Below are 19,623 nucleotides of genomic sequence, written 5' to 3' on the forward strand. Positions count from 1 at the left end.
TATTAAATAGAATATTTACTAAGAAATCACAATGTAACTATAGAAACATTACTTGGTTTATTTGTTGTGTAGATGTGTGTGTGTGTGTGTGTGTGTGTGTGTGTGTGTGTGTGTGTGTGTGTGTGTGTGTGTGTGTGTGTGTGTGTGTGTGTGTGTGTGTGTGTGTGTGTGTGTGTGTGTCTGCTCTGTCTTCTCAATCCCCAGTGAGTCGTGGAGGATGGCTGCTTATACTGAGCCAGGATTCTATGGAGGTTTATTCCTGTTAAAAGGGAGTTTTCCTCTCCACAGTCATTAAATGCTTGCATAGTATGAGGATTGCTGGAAAATCACTGACACTAGTCAGTGACTTGATGCAACTTGTTGGGTTCCTTACTGTGGAAACTTTTTTCTGATTGGTTTACTGAACTGAACTGTAATGGAATGTTTACTGTGTGAAGTACCTCGAGACGACTCTTGTCACGATTTGGCGCTATATAAATAAACCAAATTGAACTGGCCTTGGAGTGGTGTTGCTGCAGCGCATTGATGGTGAGCCACATCCTAATGTGTTTCTCAGCAGGAAGCTTCAGGACAGATATTCCACTGTTGAGGAGTGTTTGGCAAATACAGAATATCTACTCATTCTAATGTAAAGCTATCTTCAGGAAATACAAAACTAATCACTAAAATCCTATTACCTTCAGAAGTTTAGAACTGCATGAAAACAAGAACAGCTGTTCACAAGGTCTCTTTGTCGTTGCCATTATGTGTTGATAAATGTGACTTAAAATGAAGAATATCATTGAATTACACGAAGCAGACTAATTTACACGTAAACAGTTCTTGACAGTTTAATTTCTGTTGTTGAAAAGATGTGCAAGCTTGAAGCAGCATCTCTAGCTGCTTTTCTGCAATTTTGTTTGCAGAAACTGTTTCAACCCTCATAAGTCATGCAGCTTAGAACAGTTTGATAACAAACAATTGAGCTTGATATGAGTTTATTCCAGGAGAGCTTGCTTTAATTTCTGAACATGCCATGTGAAAAATGGGGATAAAATTAGACCAGGAATGCAGCTGATCACAGCCAAAGCAATTTGACTGAAAAGTCTATTACATTTGTTCCAGGCTGTGACAAACGCATGCAGCTTTAAACTCAGAAGTCTGTGTGGTCTCCGTAGTTGGAAAAAGTCCACAGTAAAGGTGCCTGTGTCTGCAGAAGAATTGGTGCATTGTTGTTTGTATTTTTATCAGTCTCTCCATCTACGTCTCCTCTGTGTATCATTTGCTCTGATTCGTACAATAAATCTGCACAAAAAGCTATCAAAACATCGCCTTGTGCAAATCGTTCCTCCCGGTTTAAATGATTTTCCCACAACTTGTTTTCCCACAAAGAACAAACGCAGTTTTCCACTACGTGGGAGTTTAGTCTGAGTAACTGCATTGTCTCAACGAGCTTCTTTTGATGGTTTAAATCCTAATTTCCGTGCCTTTCTCCCTCTGTTTACTACATCACGGGGTCACGTAGTACTTTTTGCCATGAAACCTGACCCTGTTACTGTAGCTTAGGAATGTTTTTCACCCGGCAAAGACAGGGTGTGTTCACATCCCCTCGCCTGTACACTGTGTGCTCAATATTTCTTTATGAATGAGAAGTAACACATGCCACATGTCATGCAAGAAAAAAAAAAGGAAAAATCTTGAGTTAAAACTTTTCCGGGAAGTGTGCGTAATAGCTTTTCTCTACACCCCGGTGCTCTGGTTAATGTTGTAACAGATGTTAAATGGGTGCAAAACTATTCGTCACTCTGCAGTAAACAACACTGTCATCCAGAGAGGAAGCACAACACTTTTATTTGTGATGTTTCATGTTTTGACACACATAGTCTAAATAAAAAGATAACTTTATTTAGACTCCATAAGAGTTTCAATCCATGTCAAGTAATCTAATCAGTTCCGTTAACACAGAAAACCCTTGTAAAGGTTCAGGACAATGAAAACCTGTTATTAATTGGTCACGCTGTGTTTTTCATGCTGGCTGAACATGAAACTATTCTCCTACACCTATCTCCTGTATTAGCTTCTGATAGAAAATAGACAGTGAAAAACTAGGATTTGAAAAGCCTGACAGATCTACGTCACACTGTTACTTAACAATCATGGACTCACCCATCTTGACTCACGATGGGGAAGGCTGTTGCTGGTTTAGCGTCCAGGAAACAGCAGGAGCACATCTCGACTAGTAGATGTTAACAGTTAGCATTAGCAACTGTACCACGCAACAGAATCTCCTCCAAGTTTGTGTTATTTGTGCAGATAAAACATCCATGTCGGCAGTAGAGTTTCTATTATCCAATCTGGGGCGAGATGTTCAAACATCAAGAAAAAAATATCCAAATCCTGCCTTCTGAGCTCAGCTGTGATGTGGGTAATTGTATGCACCCCCACCCCCCGACTATGCCTTGCAAGACATTCATTCCTACTAGAGACCGATGCAAATGCATTGATTAAACAAGTTTCCCACACCTTTAATGTACTGGATGTAGAACATTTAGCTACTCTTCATCTTAGAATGTCAGCATAAGCAGTAGATGATGAAACATACAAAAAGACGGAACTGTTGCCTCAATAAAAATCAAATAAATACAGAGTTGATTTGTTGAATTAGTTTTTTCAGTGTGAGTTTTCTGTTATTTTAACCTGACCCATTATCACCTGTTACTTTGGAGGCTTATCTTGAACTGATAATGGTCCAAACACATCAGGTAGATAGTTTCATAATTTGGCTGAAGTATATAAAACACACAGTTAAAGTGATAAAGTGTGTTATAGTGACATGACATTTCATAACGATTTGTAAGAAATAAATTTCCAATCCAAAAACCTTATTTTCATTATCTTTTTATTATTATTATTTTTATTTATTTATTTTTTTCTAAATGGGCTTCTGAGCCTTTAGCTGGTCTCCCAGTTTAAGTTCAATTACTGACCTAAATGGACTTTGCATCATATTCTAATTTGTTGAGTTCCATCTGTAAGTATTGGGTCAATAACAAAACTGTTTTGACAGAGGTCAAACATTTCTGGAAGGTCTTGACCAGGTTTGCACACACTGGAGCTGGTATTTTGGTCCATTCTTCCTTGCAGATCTTTTCTAAAGTTGTTGTGTTTTGGGGCTGTTGCTAGGTAACATGGACTTTCATCTCCCTCGACAGATTCTCTATTGGACTGAAGTCTGAAGATGGGCTAGGCCACTCCAAAACCTTGAAATGCTCTTTATGTTGCCACTCCTTTGTTGCCTCAGCGGTGTGTTTGTGATCATTGTCATGCTGGAAGATCCAGCCATGCTTCATCTTCATTGCTCCCACTGATGGAAGGAGTTTTAAGCCAAAATCTTATGAGACATGGCCCCATTCATCATTCACTTAATACTGCTCTGTCCTTTACAGAAAATCAGCCCCAAAGCATGATGTTTCCACCCCCATGCTTCACAGTAAGCATGGTATTTTTGGGAGTCTTCCCCCTTCAAACATGATGAGTGACGTTTATAACAAAGAGTTATATTTGCTCTCATCTGACCACGTGATGTTCTCCCAATTCTCCTCCGGATCATCCAGGTGTTCTCTGGCAAACTTTAGATGGGCCTGGGCATGTGCTGGCTTCAGTAGAGGAACCTTTTCAGGTCACCTCTGCAGGGTTTATTCCATGATTATGTAGTGTGTTACTAATGGTAACCTTTGTTACTGTGGTCCCAGCTCTCTTCAGGTCATGGACCAGTTTCCCCCATTCTGGACTGTTTCCTCACCATTCTCAAGATCATTTGTACCCTTTGTGGTGAGTTCTTACATAGAGCCCCAGGTCAAGGGAGATTGTCACTGATCTTGTATTTATTCTATTTTCTAATAATGGCTACAAAAGTTGATCTCTTCTCACTAATCTGCTTGCCTTTTGCAGATTGGCTCATCCCAGTCTTGTGCAGGTGTACAATCATGTCCCTGGTGTCCTTAAACAGCTCTCTGGTCCTGGCCACGGTGGAGGTTGGAATCTGACTGTTTGAAGATGTGGACCGGTGTCTTTTATACATATAATGAGTTCAAACAGGCACCATTTATTCCAGTAAAGTAATAATTTTGCTGTAGAGGCCAGGGAGAAAGTTGTAAGAAATATAAATAATGAAATATTACCTACTTCATGTTATAAAACAGGGTCAGATAGCAAAATACTGTAGAACAGTTAACTACAGCTTCAAGACCATGTCAACTTTTCTGTGTATAATCTAGAAGCTCCAGCCATTCATCTTTGAGTTTCATCACCCTTTTGTACCAGATCAGGTTTACCTCTAGCTTTGTTTCACTTCTGAGCCTTCTGTACTGCCTTTGATTTTGCTTTATTAATACATGTTTTTTGGGGTTTTCACTTCCTGCAGTTGTGTAAGATTCAATTCGAGTTGGACGTGCCTATGGTCTTTACAGCACTACTGAAATACTTCCATTAGAAATTATTACATAACTAAACAGAAATTAGTTCACATCATGCCAGATGTTCTCTGTGTTGCACAAAACAACATGAAATCCATGCAGTTGTGACACAAATATGTTTCTGATGCCTGGATTTGTGACATTTTACACATTTTCCTTTGTCACTATGAAATGAAATTCCTTAATTATATAATTTGTATTATCAGTTTATGAAGTTAAAAACAATTATTTAATTGAATTATTTATTTGGGACAGTGCACATTAATAAACAATCACATACTTTCTGTCTATTGTAAATGGGCCAGATTATAGCAAAATTGCTATTTTACATCTGTAGTCCCTCAACAGGATGACTAAATAAAACAAGTTACAATTTACAAATGAAAAGTCAGATACAAAAAAAAAACATTCAAAAAAGAAACAAACAACAAATAAACAAGTTACTAAAAGTCCAAACATGACTGGCAACTTTTAAGGTCAGCAACATGAGTTTCCAAATAGGAATGTGCTTCAGCACAAACCTTCAGAAATATTGCAACAGGAGTCCTAAATTTGGAAGAGAACTCTGGAGGAATGTTTTCAGCATTTCCACATAAACAACAACAACCAAGACAATATGAGAGTAAAGGGAGCCCCGACCCCCTGTGAACGTTGTTTTGTTATTAAAGGGCTCTGTGAGTAAGTGCAGGTTCTGATATGTGCAGGAAAAACATGTTTTGATCTAACAAAATTCGGTTTATCACTAGAAGAAAAAAGGCAGACAACTTTACCAGAAAGCAGTGTTGTGTTTTGGCTTTAGGGATGTAAAATGAGAGCTGGCTGGCAATCAGCCCATCCACATCCTATTTTCAAGTAATGGAATGTTGGCTTCTTGCAGGAACCTTAACAGGGCTTTTGGGATGCATTTTTCTTTCTGTTTTTCTTGAGTGGTTTATTGGTTCATTTGTACTCCCAGCATCGTTCGCTGTTTAAAAACACTGCGTAAAAATAAAACAGAAACCAGCACAATCACAACAAATGAGATGTGAGTCATCCTCCCAAGAATCAGAGCTAGGCCGAAACTGTGTCATGCAACAGAGGAATCTACAAAACAATCAAGGAGTCAAATAGTTCAGTTAAAGTTTAGATAGTAATCTGAAATACCGTGCAGGACGTAAGGTGGTCAGTGCATGACTGAGTGTCCACGAACTGGACTGAAGCAAAGTTGTAAACACTGAAAAAAACAAAACTGTTTCAAACTGTTTACATCTAGTCTCATTGTTCAGTGTTGTGGTATCTTAAACTCAATGGGTGACGTTAGTCTGCACGTATGCAGCAGAAGTATTTGCCTTGTGAGATTCAATTCAATTCAAAAATACTTTATTAATCCCAGAGGGAAATTGATTGCTGTAGTAGCTCAGAATAATAATAAAAATCAAGTAATCAAAGAGTTATTGTATATTACAATGGCTGTTGGCAGGAAGGATCTCCAGTAGCGGTCAGTGTTGCAGCGAAACTGAAGACACTTCCGTTGTCGGACAGTCTTGTGAAGAGAATGCTCAGGGTTGTCCATAATTTTCTTGATTCTCTGGAGAATCCTTCTTTGCATTACCTCCTTCAGTGGTTTCACAGTCGTCCCTAGAACAGAACCAGCCTGTTTTATTAGGCTGTTGAGCCTTTTCAGGTCCCTGCTTCTGATGCTGCTACCCCAACAGACGATGGCTGAAGAGATTATACTCTCAGAGATAATAAAGATTGAGTTTGTTGTGATGTTGCAGATAATAAACAATGGCGTGAGACGTACCATGAAGGTTGGCATCTGATTTGCGTAAAGACATATCAGTCCCAATAAGCTCTCAGATAAATGCCAACACCTCTTGAACATCGTTGGATCTAAGGGAAAATAAGTTGAGATGCATCACTCAGTCTGCAATTTTAACTGAGAAAATGGGGTCTAAGCAGGGTGATGTTAAGAAGAATGCTCCTGTGGTTACTGCCTAGGTCAAAGCCAGTGTCCAACCTCTGGCAGATCTTGACAATGATCTGGGTGAAGGGGGCTCTAAAGGGCCTAGAAGAACCAGATGCCAACAGCATTTTGAAAAACAGTTAATCTTGCAGATCCTGTGAAAGAAGATTTTGTGTGGAATGTGCCTGATAATATAGCTGGCTTACAGAGAGATGACAACTCTTTGACTACCATGTTTGTTACAGCTGGAAAAGAACCACCAAACAACAGCTGATGGGAAAACTGAAGCAGGAGGTTGCTGAGATGCTGCAGCTGGGCGTGATCGAGCCATCTACCTCTGAGTGGTGCAGTCCAGTGGTCATCGCCTTCAAGAAAGAGGGCTCACTTCGGACATGTATAGATTTCAGAAAACGTAATTCTGTATCCGAGTTTGATGCCTTTCCTATGCCCAGAGTTGATGATTTATTGGAGAGGAATGGGGCGGCTAAGTACATCACCACCCTGGATCTTTGTAGAGGGTACTGGCAGGTTCCACTCCAGGAGAAGTGTCGGCCTTATACAGACGTTCAGAAACCGGTGAGGCTTTACCAGTTCACTGTGATGCCCTTTGGCCTTCATGGGGCTCCAGCCAGAGACTTATGGACAGGGTTCTCCAAGGCTGTGAGGACTACAGTGCAGCTTACCTGGATGATGTAGTGGTGTTCAGCCACACATGGGAAGAACAATTTCAACATCTGTCGCTCATCCTGCAGAGGATCCAGAAGGCAGGACTGACGCTTAATGTGTCCAAGTGTGAGTGGGCTGAACAGGCTAAGTATTTGGGCTACCTGTTGGTACACGAGGTGGTGCTTCTACAGGTGGACAAGGTGGAAGCCATACAGCAGTATCCCCGGCCACAGACCAAGAAGGCTGTACAGTCCTTTTTGGAGCTAGCTGGCTGGTATCTGGCTGGCTCGCCCTGCAGCCGTTTAGGTTTATCATCCGGCATTGTTCCGGAAGTACCAATGTGGTGGCTGACCACCTCTCCCGGTTGCCGCAGCTTCGTCAACCTCCGGGAGGGGGAGGATACTGTGACAGATTGATCAGTTTAACCTGTCGCACACGCACAAACACATACACATGCACCTGCACTTGCTGATCAGAACCACGTCACACATCGCATACTAAGATTTTGACCCATGTTTTCAGGGTTCTGCAGGGCAGCTCTCCTCTATATCTGGCTGAACTGATGCAGCGTCGTATTCCTGCTCGTGCCCTTCGCTCTGCTGAGCAGGAGCTGCTGGAGGTTCCCTGCTCTAAACTGGACAGGACCTTCTCAATAATGGCCCCTATACTCTGGAACGAGCTCCCCCTGACAGTGAAGCAAGCGTCTTCTCTTCAGGATTTTAAATCACGCCTTAAAACCCACTTTTATCAGCTAGATTTATCTCAACATTGACACTGGCTTTTATATTGTGTTTTGTATTGGTGAATGTTAATGCTTGCTGGTACTCTATGATGAGTGGGGAATCAATCAGATGAGGCCCAATGAGAGGGGCTGTGGATGTGTAAAGCACTGCTGATGTAGAGCCGATGTGTGAAGAGAGTTGAACCAGAGTCACAAGGGAGGTGATTTCCTGGTTTTTGAGAGAGCACTGGGGACAACTGTGAGGTGGACCTAACAAATGTTGATACTTTTCAACTCGATTTTCGGCTCACCTGTGGACTTGTATTAAGAGTTTGGCAAGCAACTCATGACAATAGCTTTTAAAGGAAATACTATACCTTTATTCTGCACACCTTGAAAAGCTGGAGGTATTATTTTTTAAATATCAAGTCGTCGTCGTCTTCGTCGCCTTCCTCCGCTTATCCGGGTCCGGGTCGCGGGGGCAGCATCCCGACTAGGGAGCTCCAGACCATCCTCTCCCTGGCCTTCATATAGCATTTTTAAAACTTGCTTTATATTCAACCTTTAAAACAAACACCTTTTTAAAATGATACTTTAATTTTATTTGCCTCTCAAGCTCAGATTTTCTTTTAACATAATATGTAAAACTTTTACTACTAGGGAACATAAAAGCACCTCAGATGTGACACCAGAGTTCATGTTCCTCCATCGTTACCTACCCTTAAGGTCGCACATGGCAGTCCTATGCATGTTTGTCCAAGGACCATTGAACCCAGTGAATTTTGTTGTGCAAATCTCCCTGCACTCTGCCATGCATGATCTCTTTTGAATGCCCACCAGCAGGCAGGCTGACAGGACCGCAGTGCATGATGACATGCACACAGAGTTTATGTTTATTATGATAAGATAACAGCAGCAGGGCAATGAGTTGATGTGGCCACGGGGGTTACAATGTATCCTGGAGGTCAAAGCTGTGGCAAATTTCCCTCTCATGGTCAAAGTGTGCAGGAATATAATATTGATCAATGTGTTGATCTGAACATAGGCATTTGTGAAATTTCTAACACTTGTAAGCTGTAACAGCACATTCTGATACTTCTGCTACAGCAACATTTTCTTCATTAGTAGCTCTGATCAAACATCATCTTCATAATTTAAAAGATGCAATTTTATTGAATGGGTTATTAATTGCCAGGAACAAACGGGACATTGTTTCATAGTAAACATTGACCCAGTCAAATACTAGTGCACTCGTTGCACTCCTCGGCTAGCTGGCCTCTAGATGTTACATTTATACCTGTTAACCTATTGGGTCTGTGTACGTAAACAAAAGTAGGTCAGGACAAACTAAGATCGTCTTCAGCACATCATTCTGACGCCAGCTGAAGAAATTCATTACAATCAGATGTTGATAAAGATGGTCTCAGCCTGTTTTTGACCCACTTTCCTTTAGAAATCATCAGATAAACACCCCAATGACCAATATATATATATATATATATATATATATATATATATATATATATATATATATTAGAAGATGAATCACTTACAGCCACTTTTTTAATGGATAAAAGAAATATAAGTAAATCCTGGAATAAAAACCCTGTTTTATCGTACTTCTTTTATCAGAAGAATTCACTGAGTTCAATGAGTCTATCTTTCAGATCAGAAAGTGTTTGTGCTTTTCTTGGTTTTAAGGCAAATGACAGCCTATGTGTGTTTGTCTTTTGCTGTTGATGGTTTAAAAAGTTAAATTTCTCATTTTAATAGTGAAATTGAGGTTTTACGCAGCTCAAAGTGCTTTAAATGCTTTTTAGGGTTAGTTTAAAAAATCACTGAAATCTTTTGATCTTCTGATTCATCTCTTAGCGTTTTAATGAGTTTCTCAAATATCATTTTATTATGTGACGATATTTGCTTTTATGCATGCAAGGGTTTTTAGTTGCTTTACTACTAAGAACCAAACCAGTCTGTGGCAACGAATATTTGTGACTGAGCTCAACCCATGTTGAATAAGCAGGTTCATTAATAACAGATTAGGTATCATCCAAGGGACTGGAGGCAAATCCCAGTCAAATAAAGTCAGGAAAAATCACAATTTATATTACATTTACAGAAAGAAAGGTCTTTAAATTTGTAATATTAATTTACAATATTTGCACAATGATGTGTTTTTATTTGATAAATTTAGTTTTTATGTTTGGTTAAAATTTATAGTTCAGGTACTTTGTAATTTTTTTGATAACACTTTACAATAATGGCTCCTTTATTAACATTACTTAGTGCATTATTAAGCATTAATAAACAAAGGGTCTCTTTATTAACATTACTGTTAACTACTACTTACTATTAGAAGAAGAAGAAGAAGAAGAAGAAGAAGAAGAAGAAGAAGAAGAAAATATCATTTCTATAGCGCATCTCAAGATAAAAATCACGAGGCGCTTCACAAAAACAAAAAATGTAAAAATATAAAAAGCATTTAGAAAATGTTTAAAAATACATTTAAAATGAGCAAAAATAGACAATTGTGATTAAAAAATTTAAGAAAGCGAGAGAGTGAATAGGAAAGAGGGGAATCAGTGGATCCTGAGGAAGGTGGAATAGGTGGGGAGAGCAGAATAAGGAGAGAGTGGTGAAGAAGGTCATACAAAAGCCAGCTTGAACAAGTGAGTCTTCAGCTGTTTTATAAAGGAGACCACTTAGTCCACTGATCTCAGGCTCAGGGCGAGAGAGTTCCAGAGTCTGGGGGCCACAGCAGCAAATGATCTGTCACCTTTGGTCTTTAGCCTGGTGCTGCACAACCAGTAGGCTTTGATCGCTGGACCTCAGGGACCTGCTGGGGGTGTAGGGACTAAGAAGATCACCAATGTAAGATGGTGCTTGTCCATGTAAGGCCCTATAGACCAGAACCAGGATCTTGAAATGAACCCTGAAGTTGACTGGCAGCCAATGAAGCTGGAGGAGAAGCGGGGTGATGTGGGTGTGTTTGGAGGAGTTGGTCAGTAGCCAAGCAAAGGCATTCTGAACCACCTGTAGACGGTTCAGGGAGGTTCTGCTCAGACACGTGAAAAGAGAGTTTCAGTTGTCTAAGAGTGAGGAGATGAAGGTGTGGATAACTGTCTCAAGTTCAGAGCGGGACAGAATGGGACTCAGCTTAGCAATGTTCCTGAGTTGGAAGGAGGAAGAGCGAACAAGAGAATTGACATGAGAATCCAGGGTGAGAGCTGGGTCAAAGGTCACACCAAGATTCCTGACAGAAGGTTTTGGTGTGAGAAGCAAGCTGACCAAGAGAGTCTCTGACTTTGGGAACCAGCTTGTCTGGGGCACAGATGAGGATCTCAGTCTTATCTTCATTCAGCTGAAGAAAGCTCCCAGCCATCCAGGTTTTGATAGAGTCTAAGCAGGTGTGTAACAGCTGCAGCTTAGACATCTCAAGGGGCTTAAGGGAGATGTACAGTTGGATGACATCTACATAAAGATGGTAGGAGATTCCTTTGAAGGAGCTCAGGATTTGCTGAAGAGGAAGCAGATAGAGGAGGAAGAGCAGAGGCCCCAGCACAGAACCTTGTGGGACACCATGGGTAAGAGAGGTGGTGGAGGACCTAAACTTGGAGACGGCCACAGAAAAGGAGCGCTCAGAAAGATAAGAGGAGAACCACTCCAGAGCAGTTCCTGATAGTTCTACCCAGTCTCTCAGCCTCTCCAGTAGCAGGTGGTGGTCTACAGTGTCAAAGGCTGCAGTCAGGTCCAGCAGGACCAGAACAGAACAGTCCCCTGCATCACTGTGAGTCAGAAGGTCATTAGAGACCCTAAGAAGAGCTGTTTCAGTAGAATGAGCTCTAAGAAAACCTGACTGGAAGCAATCATATATGTTATGTTCATCAAGAGCAGCTGTGAGTTGTTTAGCCACAACCTTTTCCAAGATCTTGGAGATGAACGGAGGTTTGGAGATGGGTCTGAAGCTGCTATGGAAATCTTAAATGTCTTTAAGGTTAAGGAAAAAGGGCTGGGGGGGGGGGGTGCTTGCTTTGTAATGTGTTACATAATATGGTTAAGCAGTTGGTAATACTTATTTAATAGTTTATTAATGCTTATGAATTCTTATTAAAGTAACGTTAATAAAGTCACTCTTAGTGTAAAGTTACCAGATTTTTTTATTCATCAGTGAGGAAACAAAGTTGCTGAAGTATAATATATTAAATATTACATTAACATTAAATAAAATATTAAAGGCCCTACCATTTAAATTAACTACGGTATATTTATTTTTCTTATTGTTGTTTTTTTTGGTTAGATTAATTTCTTTAAGAATAATCACAGGATGATCCAAACATTATGTTAATAATTATTTTGGGATGTCTTTTATTTGTCTTTTTTTTCCTCTGGCAAGAAAAAATCTTTGAAGATTCACTTTTTGCACAAATGATTTGTTCTTTCTTTCTCCAGGAACTTCGACTTCCTTCAACTGTAGAAAAAAAATCACACATTAGGTTAATCGGTGTTTCTACATCGATCCTTGGAGGTGTAAGCGTGGTTGTTTGTATTGCTTGTGCTTTTGACGGACTGGTGACCTGTCCATTAGGTGTAGCCCGCCTCCTGCCCATTGATAACAATGGAGAGATGATAGAAAGAAAAAAAAACTCCTGTCTTCAGCTATTAAACCCAAAGATAACAATACACCAACCATCCAACAGTATGTTGAATTAAAAGTGATGAAACTGAAAAAAAATGTATTTTTCTGATAAATGTGTTTGTGTCAAAAATCGTGACCACGTGTTGCAGAAATTTTAGGCATGTTTACCACTGTGTTGCATGAACTCGTCTTTTATCAACTATCTGCTCATATTTGTGAGCTGATGTGAGCCAATGACGCGGCTCTGAAAGCCAGATGGTTAACCATTCGTGCTTGATAAGGATTTCAGTAGATCAGCAGCTCACAGCATCCTATGTTGCACACTCAGACCTTCAAGAGGTCTGAACTCTTTAACCATGAAGTCACCGACAAGAATGCAGTGAAGCAATGTCTCGATGGAAAACACTAGAATTTCCCCAAATTAGACAAACAGATGACAACGCACTTTCTTAGCCCTGATTACGCCACAGTAACTCCATGACCATCAAGGGCGAAACATTGTTGTGAACTCATTAACCCCGAACTGTAAATGTATATTTGTATTCTTTTTTGTTTTGTTTTAGGTTGTAAACAAAACATCATTATTCAATTTCAGCACTCAGTGTTTTGACCTCTTCTTTTTCTTTCTTGTTCTATGAAAAACAGTTTGTCCCTACACAGATTTCTTCTGATTACTTTTTATGCGTTTTTTGTCACATTTAGTTTCAGATCAAATGGATGGACAAGTTTTGTCCTACTCGACCTTACGGAGTTGTTTCAATCTAGCCACATTGGAGGACTATGCAACAAAAATGGTCTGTTTAAGGTCAAAGGTCACACAATCTGAAGAACATTCTGCTAAAGAGCAGAAACCATGGTTCCGTTACCTAAAGCTGGAAGGTTTAAGACCTGAAGCAGCCCCAGACCATCACACTTCCACCTCCATGTTTGACTGCTGGCAAGATGTTCTGTTTCTGTGATGCAGGATGCACACAGTGAGGAACATTCTGCTTTTTGTTTTTGTTGTTTATCTTCCTTTTTAAACAAATTTGTTACCATGTGTTGCTTTACGTTCTCATATCTGTAGAACGGGACATGAAGTGTTGCTGTTCGAGAGCTTTTGCCTACTTCATGTTGTCAGAAAGCTTCTATTGAAGGGATTCTACAGGTCTGACAGTAATCAGGTCTGAGTGTGGTTGGTGATGTGGTTAATTCATGATTTAACAAGGAGGTCGGTTACTCTTCCACATACGCCCAGGTTGGTTTGGAAAGAGTTATTATTAAATCAAAGCCTTCTTTGAAAACTGTATTTTGAATTTACTAAGTTTGTTTTTGATTGCTGATTTTAATGTTCAAATTGGGAAATTATTTTAATGGCATTAAGATAATTTCAGTTCCGTCAAACCAAAGGAAAACATTTGCCGATCACCGGTATATGGAATTGTGTCTAATGGGATTTTTGCCAGAGGAGGGATGACACATTCATCCCAACAGCTGAGTCCGACGTTCATATTTGGCCTTTTAACCAAATAATATTGAGATAATCTGCAGGATGCATTTTAACAACACATGATGTTAAATCTTGTTTTTGTTTTTCATGTTGAATGCAAACTGAGCATTTTTGCTTTATTTTATCGTTTTTAGTGCGTTGTCATAGCACATGTTCTGTTAAATATGTGGTTTAAGTGATTTGCACTCTGTTTTTATTGACATTTTTAACAACTTATTTGGAAACTTTTGGACTCCATCCTATTCTACTGTGGACTGTTTTCCCAGGACATTTTGTTCTGTTCAGAGAGATCTCACAAGGATACGCTCTCAGTGACCTCCACATCTCTGGATCACCAAACTCTGCTACGGACCGGAACAATACAGCAACAAAATCACTCAAATGCACCCCTTTTTATGATAATATCATTAAATATTTTTATACCACATATGGCTTTTCATTTGACAGACTTTTAATATTTTCAAAGCAAACCTTCTTTTGTGGTTTCATTATAAGCTGTTTTAAAACAAAACATTTGGTGATTTTTGTTCAAGATGACAGAAATGAGCATCCAACGTCATTCTGAACCAGAATAAGAGCTTGCCTTTTGCTCCTCTGGTCTGGACATCAACAGCAGCTTCAGCCTATATAGGATGAGGTCAGCAGGTTCATGGAAATCTCCTACCTCACAGCTCCAGCCTTTAATAAATGATCTACTTTTTTGGGGGGGCAAAAGAGCCAATTACTTTTTATTTTGCATGATAAAACAAAACAACACAACATTTCTAGAGCCAAAAATTTTTCAAGTTTATTGACCATTTATTGTTTTAATGTTGTTTGGCTCATTTTAAATAAAAACCTGCAGCATAAGATATAGAGACTCAAATGATGTTTACTTTTCTAGAACAAATCTACAGATTTTCTTTCCTCCACAGCCGGTTGGTTTAGTCTTGGGCACAAGACAGGGGTGAGGGGGGTACAGCTTACATTGTTTCCCCGTTGCTCTGTGAAAAACATTTGCAGTTGTAGTGTAAGGGTGGGCTTTAAGGAAGGGGCCGCCTGACATTCTGGGTCAGTGACATTGCGCGACAGCTCAGCCCAGTGTAACTGTACATTGTGTTTATACCTACACAATGGATAATCTCCTCTTCTGTGGCCTCTGTGTTATTATTTTTTTCTGGGAACACAGCGGTCTCAGGTGGAGCTTGAACATATGTGTTTGCGTTTTTGCGTGTGACTGTACATCTTTGTGTTGCACGCATGACTGTTTTTCCTTTGCATGTGCCTGGACCCTTGCGAACACGGTAGCCTCTGCTTTAAACCCAATCACTGGACTCACTGACCTGTCAGTCAGTGTGGGAATGAACAACTTGGAGACATAGGATTTCTGCTGGTGCTGTGGGTTGATGAGTCCACGGCTGCGTGGGGAGCTTTTCGTCTCGACGCTCCACTTATCTCGAGGCTGCTTGCTGATGCTCAGAATACCAAGTCCTTTGAAATCTCATTGCACCAAAGAGCCCACATTGACCCTCACTGTAATCAATATATCTAAAAAGTGGAGGGGTCAGTGGGTTGCAAATCGGGATTTCAACAAGAGGTGCAAAATGCTTTAGTAGCTCAAGAGGCAGAGCGGGGTTTCCAGTAATCTGAAGGCAACAAAATCAATCCAGGTTCCCAGCAGAGAATGCTGCTGTTGTGTCCTTGAGCAAGACACCTGCCTGCTGATGGTGGTCTTAGGGACTGGTAGTGCTGGTGCTCTGCAGCCTCTCCTCCGTCAGTGTGCCCCTTGGCAGCTGTGGCAACATTACAGCTCATCATCACTATCAGTGTGTGTGTGTGAATGGGTGAATGATACACTGTAGGTTAATGCGCTTTGGAGCCCTCTGACTAAAAGGCAGTGTGGGTCATTTGTCATTCACAATCAGATTAACAGAAAAATCAATTATTGGCTAAAAATAACTTTAACACTATAAATCTAATCTTGTGTTGGTTTCGTATTAAATGTGATTATTACAGAAAGACGTTTGTACAATGTATTCAGTAAACTAGTATCACATCCTTCCACAATCACTTTGACAGTTTGTGTTTTCATTCCTACAAAAATTTTAACCAATCAAATGATAAATGACCTGCATCTGTATATGTGTTTCTGAGTCAGAAGGCTCCAAAGCGCTTTATACTACAGTCAGTTCTTCATCCATTCACACGCTGGTGGTGATGAGCTACAATGTGGCCACAGCTGCTCTGTAGCACACTAACAGAGGCAAGACTGCTGTGCACAGCTGCCACCGGTCCCTCTGGGCAATGTGGGTTAGGTGTTTTGGCCAAGGACACAACGACTGACTTGGACAGAGTCTGGGTTCTAACCGGCAACTCACCAGTTGCAAGGCAAACTCCTAACCCCTGAGTCACTGTCGCCCCCAACCAAATACACAAGCAACATAATCGATTGCGATAACCGCTGTGGTTTCTTAATTTGCTCGAGGCCACAGAGATGCATGTTGTTTGGTTCTGTTTGCATATAAAGAACATGATGAGAAAACATGTTTTATCTGTTACTTACATGCTGCTTGGTGCCAGCGGTCCGTGGCACAGTGACTGGTCAGCCTAAGTCCAAAGTAATGGTCTTTATTTAATTTTAAATCTCCTGTAATCATTGGTATTTTATTTCTGAAATCAGCAACAATTTAGACTCATCGTGTAAAATGTTGTTACATTTCGTTTTAAGATATTTGTGGGTTTGGTGCAAAGCTTTAGGTAATATTTGAGTTCGTATGTTTTTTAAAGAAATATTTATTAAAATAAAATTACTTTGGAAAAAATATCTTTTATGAATTTGACTTTTCTTTAAAAAAACTGGTTATTTTCTGAAATCTATTGTAACAAAAGGTCCACTGAGTCAAACTAAATGTGTTACTGATCAACACAATTAACACAAAAATCATAGGATTGTCTGCCAAAAACACACACACACACACACACACACACATTGAATAGCACATTTTTGACTTTTTATGTTTGCTATAAACATCATTAGACAAGTTTGTAGTAATACAGTTTCACAAACCAAATATTACTAACATTACAAAAATGCTTATAATTTATGTGATTTTATGTATTCAGCCACTAACTAAACTATTAATATACATGCAAAAACTATTTATCAAACACTTCGATCATAAATGTAAATCACGCCCATCCTTTCATCTTTTGTCCTCTGCAGAACTTTTACGTAATGATCAGTGAACAGAGAAGCTTTTATGTTAATACCAAACAGATGAGCACCCAGATGGTAAGTAAGAAAACTAATAAAGATTCAAATCATACATTTGTATGTAACTGAACAGTAAACTTTTACTTTTACATTTTAATCATTTGTTTTTCTTTTGACAGGCGTTGATTAATCCAATATGGAACAGCTAACCACCCTATATGCTAATTTATAAAAAGTATATTATTAAAAGACTGCGTGTGTAAATCTGTGCATAGGTGTATGATATAAACTGAAGGAATTGTGTTTTTACTTAAACTACAAAGGTGGTGAAAGGAAGTGCAAAGCAGACACAGATTTTTTATTTTCTTTAAATTAATTTGATGTCTGGTAAAACACTTGAACTTTGGTTGATGTTTTTCTTTAGATCTAATTTTGATTAAATAATCTAGAACAAAGACCTACGTTACATTCCTTCCCCCTAATCCTACACCAGCAAAGCACCTATGTTTTCTCGATCTGATGCTACTCAACATTTTTCAACAATGAAGTCATGAGGCTGCAGGGCAACATTCAGAAATGCAGGTTTTGGTGCCTCGTGTGTTTTAACAGCTTGATGACAAAGGTGAGTCACCAGAATGCAATCCTTTCCCATCTGATTTCTGACAGACTCAGTGGCCTACTTCATCAAACACTCCTTTCAGAGGCTGAGTCTACTACCTTGTCTGTCCATTAGCTCGTTAAAATCATGTTTGGAGGGTGACCCCTTGATCAGGTCGTTCAGTACAGCTGACCTTTCTGCCAGACATGGTATGACTGTGCTGCTTTCAGGAAATGCCCGAATCCTTCCATTTTCCCAACTTCATATTTGATCATTATTCCTAATCCAAATATGGTTGATGTCAAATCAAACCGGTTCCTGAAGGTACCATTTAAATGTTTCTGGCACCCATCGATGTTACGACTTTAAACCCGTACCTTTAAGAAGTCTTGAAGGCAGTCAGCAGCCTGTCTTCTGGAATCAAAGACAGTGTGCTTTGGTTCAATGTATCTAAAAGAGACCACATTCTCAAATGTATCAAGACATGGGATTTAGTGTCAACCAAAGTTGACATTCAAGTTCCTACAGCCAATTCGAAGTCCACATTTGGGATGCATAACTCAAAACGTCTTGATGTTCTGGTATCTAGTAGCTCTTCAAACAAATAAGAGCATCTCAGCAAGATAAACGAGAGATTCTCAAAGGGGTACCAGGAAGCCTTTATCCTCCTGGTAGGCAGAAAAGAGATGGGACAGTAGCGCATCACCAAACTTGCAGAGAGTTTCAAAATGGAGGTGACTTCTTACAACCAGTACAATTGCTAAGACAAAAGGTTGGTTCAACAGTATTAGCGTGTGTTTGGCAATGCCAATTTTAATACAGAGCTACAGAAGATGTGTGGTATTGATAGGTATCGATGAGCAGGGAGGCATCACAGTGTGGAGAATATAGTCCCCTACACACTTGGCTGGGAAACAAGACCACAAAGACTGGAACATAATCACCCAACATGACCAAATGTGGTAAAATGGTAAATGGTCTGTATTTGCATTGCACTTTCTGAGTTTCTACAACCCCCCAAGGCACTTCACAACACAATTAGTCATTCACCCACACACGCATGCAATCACACGCTGGTGATGATGAGCTGCTTTGTAGCTACAGCTGCCCTGGGGCACACTGGTAGAAGCAAGGCTGCTGAACACTGGCGCCACTGGTCCCTCTGACCACCTGCAGGCAAGGTGGGTTAAGTGTCTTGCCCAAGGACACAACAGTGGGAGCCGGGGTTGATACAACCTTCCAATTTCTGTACAACCTGCAAGACACATCACCTTTCCTGGTGGTGTTTGGGGGGGGGCCGGTGGCACTCGTGTATGTGCTGTGGCCACAATGTAGATCATCACCACCAGCGTGTGAATGTGAGCATGCCTGAGTGAATGGGGTTGTAGAACCCTTGAAAACGTTACATCAAATATATTCACCATTTACTGTTCAATCGCCACAAGATGACAGGAAAAAAATTAATCCAATTGAATTCAATAGTGCGAAATGGAAAATCTACATTCCTTTAATTAAACTTATTGCAAAGATTTCTGTGACAATTTCAACACCATTTTGTGTGTTAATTATCAATCCATCCATCCATTTTTTTCTGCAGGGAGGCCCTGACTTCCCTCTCCCCAGCCACTTGGGCCAGCTCCTCTAGGGGAATCCCCGGGCATTTCCTGGACAGCCAAGAAACATTGCCCCTTCTGCGTGTCCTGGGTCATTCTATCCTTTTCCGACTCAATACCATGATCTCAGATTTAATAATGAACATAATTAAATTTACTAATGTATTTACTTCCAAACATCTAAACGTTATCCGACACACACTTCCGGCTTCTACCAGATCATTTAAACAACGTTTGGAGCTCTGAGGAAGAAATCACCAGAACTCCCTGGAGAGGTCAGGTGAGTACACACATAACACAATCCCTTC

General features: G+C 40.1%; 1 long non-coding RNA gene across 1 annotated transcript; it reads left to right on the forward strand.

The window, feature by feature from the left end:
* The first annotated feature begins 440 nt into the window (after positions 1–440).
* LOC129167242 (uncharacterized) lies at positions 441–4,738 on the forward strand. Its single transcript, XR_008566067.2, has 3 exons — positions 441–528; positions 3,732–3,810; positions 3,931–4,738. It is a non-coding gene; the product is annotated as an uncharacterized lncRNA (long non-coding RNA).
* The last annotated feature ends 14,885 nt before the right edge of the window (positions 4,739–19,623 follow it).

Source organism: Nothobranchius furzeri, chromosome 3 (assembly GCF_043380555.1).
Source record: "Nothobranchius furzeri strain GRZ-AD chromosome 3, NfurGRZ-RIMD1, whole genome shotgun sequence".
Taxonomy (NCBI): Eukaryota; Metazoa; Chordata; class Actinopteri; order Cyprinodontiformes; family Nothobranchiidae; genus Nothobranchius; species Nothobranchius furzeri.